The following is a 3,607-nucleotide window of genomic DNA, read 5'->3' as shown; positions in this document are numbered from 1 at the left end:
TTTTACTGGTGAGTAAGAATTTGTTTCATTCAAAATCAAAATTCTTCAAGATACGTTAATCATGTTGGAAAGAAAGCTTGCATTCTTTCTTGCACAATAAGGGAACACGCTTGGGCGGTTTGGAGGCAGTTTTGAATTTTGGTTTTTGCTCTCTTGTGCCTGATGCACAGACCCTCAGACACTGTAAAAGCCTGCCTTTTGGGATGGAGGTTGGTTTGCCCCTATACGAAGCAGACCTAAGCTTCTATGCTTTGCGCCACTGTAACTGCTTTGTTTGTTTTCCTGGTTTCCCCGTGGGTCAAGTCTGCAGTCTCATTTTCGCTCTTTCCTCTGCCTCCCACATCATCATATTTCATTTCCTGCCAGACCTACCTGTGCGAGCTGCGTGATCTGGGAAAGCCATTTGATCTTTTAGATACTCCTTTCCTCGTGGGAAATGGTAGTAACATTGCCTGCCCAACAGTGCCGCCGTGTTGAGTAAGACACCGTGAGCGCCTTAGCCTCCACCCTCTTCTTCCAGGCTTTGCTGGAGCCCTACTGAAGGAGCCTCTTGGGCTCGATGCTCTTTCTGTCTCTCCTGTGGACACTCTTGTACCTGCTGCGTGATGCTTCCTTCCAGCAAATCACTGCATTGCTGAATAACATCCCAACAGAACTGCAAGAAACTCTTGTTTTATGATTTTTTTTTTTGAGATGGAGTTTCACTCTTGTCGCCCAGGCTGGAAGTGCAGTGGTATGATCTCGGTTGTCTGCAACCTCCACCTCCCAGGTTCAAGCGTTTCTCCTGCCTCAGCCTCCAGAGTATCTGGGGTAACAGTCGACTGCCACCACACCCAACTAATATTTGTATTTTTAGTAGAGATGGGGTTTCACCATGTTGGACAGATTAGTCTTGAACTACTGACCTCAGATGATTCGCCATCTTCAGCCTCCCAAAGTGCTGGGATTACAGGCGTGGGCCGCCGCACCCAGCCTGTTTTATGAGTTTTTAAACTCTTGCTTGATTTTAACCAGTTAGAGAATTAGGTATTTTTAATTAGAGAATAAGAGAAAGATTCCATTGTTGCTGTTGTTTTTCCTGTCTGGGATCTTGGTACTGGGCTGCGGGGGAAAGAATGTTGTTGGTGTCTGCTTGGCTGAAATTTCATCGAATGAGATAACAGTCATGAGGCTGATGGTGATGAAACCACTCCTCCTCTCCATCAGAACCCACAGGAGGACAGCACTTCCCCACCCCTCTTTGAAGTGTGTTGTGGCATGTGACATGCTTCGGCCAGTGAAATGGGTGTGGAAGCGATGTGCATTACTTCCAGACAGCAGCTATAAGACGCAGGTTCTGATTGCCCACGTGGTCTTCCCTGACTGTGCCAATCATGGAAAGATGGGTGGAGGTGGTGCCAGGGCTGCCCAAATCCCTGAGTGGCCAAAAGAATAGAGTCCCCTGAAAGCCTGTGCTTAGACACAGAGCATTAGCAAGAAATAGTCTTCTTTTATAATAAGCCACCAACATTCAGGGATATTTGTTACTCCATTGTAACCCAGTATGTTCTGACTGATACAGCAAGTAAGTAAATAAGAAACTCTCACCCAGGAGTCTTTGTTAGCAGCCTGTGAAGTGCTTCCTTCTCTGACTTCTCATTTCTTCTTCAAGGCCAGGCCACCTAGCGATAGTCTCAATAACCCATTCATTTTCTTTGCAGATAGTCTGGGGGAGAAACTTATAGCCCTGCCCAGCTGCGCTCTCTGTTTCTGACCCTGTAGGCTGGTTCAGACTCAGTCAAACATTTACCCATTATGTTCTGGACCTGCGTGATGGTGCTTCTCCCCTCACCCTCCATCACATTTTAGAGCAGATGGAAGCTTTTCCAAGAGGGTTTCAGCTTATCAGTTTCATGTCAGATTTTTCATGGTATATTTTTCTAATTAAGTTAATTGAATGGAAAAGTCTCTTCATGTAAGTAACAGAACTCTACTTTCTCTCACTGCCTGATGACTTTCAACTACAAAGTCATTTTTTTCCCTCTCTTTTATTTGACTTTGGGCACGCTTTGCTAAACACTTGTAATTGTCCTAATATAAAAGCAGTGCAACTGATTTCTACACTATGAAAACATTTGGAGCCCTCCGTGTGTGTGTGTGTGTGTGTGTGTGTATTCATATATTTGTAATTTTTTAAGCTCTAGCAGGAACCTTATCTTTTTTTCCCCTAAAATCCCTCTAACATCTCCCCCCCAGCTGAGTGAAGATAACCACAGTCCTGGCTCAGTATAGTTACTTGTAATTACCTTCAGGTGCAAAAGAGTTCTTACTGATTCAAATTCGCCTTCCACTGTATTGAAGTAAATAGATGTAATTTATTACTGAAAGCGCTGCTGCTATGCCGATGTGGTGGGTGGGAGTTGACATTTGCGATATTGTGTAATGTATAATGAGTCTGAAATGAGTGGTTCTGATCCAGTCAGCATCACGGGCAATTTCCCCGGTAAGGAAAAATGCCTGCAAATTAAGTTGCATATCTTCACGAAGGCAGGCAATGGCGTAAACTGTGGAAATATTGATTCTGATTCGGCTTTTCTTAGAAATTGCTTTGGATGTGTATTTAGAAACATGTTTTCTCCGAGAGAGAACCCTATATTTTCAGCCAGAGAGATGTTTGAAAGGCGTTTTTGGTAAGGATTGTTTTTCAGATGTTATGAAAATGAAATCAATGGGGCTAATTTCTCTTTGTCATTTTCTATGAATGTTGCATGAGGGGCTGCAGACCAAGCACAAAATCAGGCCGAGGACCGCCGAGGACCACCCGCCCTTCTTTTCCTCTGCAGCCCAGGCTGTGCAGAACGGCTTTGCCCAAAGAGAGATCGGTTGGTGGGGCTTGCTCAGAAACGACAGGCTGGAAAGTTATTTTGTGGCCAAGAAGAGGAGAGAAAATAGCTGGAAAAGAGAAATGACATGCACTGGCTGCCAGGAGAAGACGGAAGAGAGAGCCACTGCCTATAAAACAGCAACGTTAATGGAATTGGAAAGCACCAACTGCAAGATGAAGAAGTAGGTAAATTTACCTGGAAATCACACTGAAACGAGACCGGTTTATAACACCGCTTCAGGAACTAGCAGGTGCTCTGTCTCTCCAGCTTCAGTGTCTGATTCTCCTTCTTACCTTGCTGCCTCAATTGATTGTAGAAATCACATTCCAGACCATGAGCAAAGGATTCAATGTTGCTGCCCGAGGAGTCTTTTCTGCCTTCTGACAACACCGTTGGTTTGCACAAATTCTCTTAGAAGTGTTAAAAATATCAGTCATCATTTTCCAGTGGTTTTTCTCCACTCTTCCTGCATACCAGACAGGAAAACGGAGACACCAGGTGCCCTGCATACTTCTCTTAGGGGGGAGCCTGTTCTTCCCACCACGAATTCAGTCTTTGGGACGAAATCACCAGCTTCGTAAGGCCTCGGGGTACACTAATTATTTACCCACAGGACGAGCTATACACAGCTAGGAAAGCAGGGGGAGACCTCAACACACTGTGGGATATCCTCTGTCACCCCCAGCCCCGAATTCAGTTCTAATCCTCTCTTACCTGTCTTGTGCTCAGAGGCGCTTCAATGC

The sequence above is a fragment of the Saimiri boliviensis genome, chromosome 14 (genome assembly GCF_048565385.1).
Source record: "Saimiri boliviensis isolate mSaiBol1 chromosome 14, mSaiBol1.pri, whole genome shotgun sequence".
NCBI lineage: Eukaryota > Metazoa > Chordata > Mammalia > Primates > Cebidae > Saimiri > Saimiri boliviensis.
The sequence above is the reverse complement of the archived record's forward strand: the minus strand, read 5'-3'. Positions refer to the sequence as shown.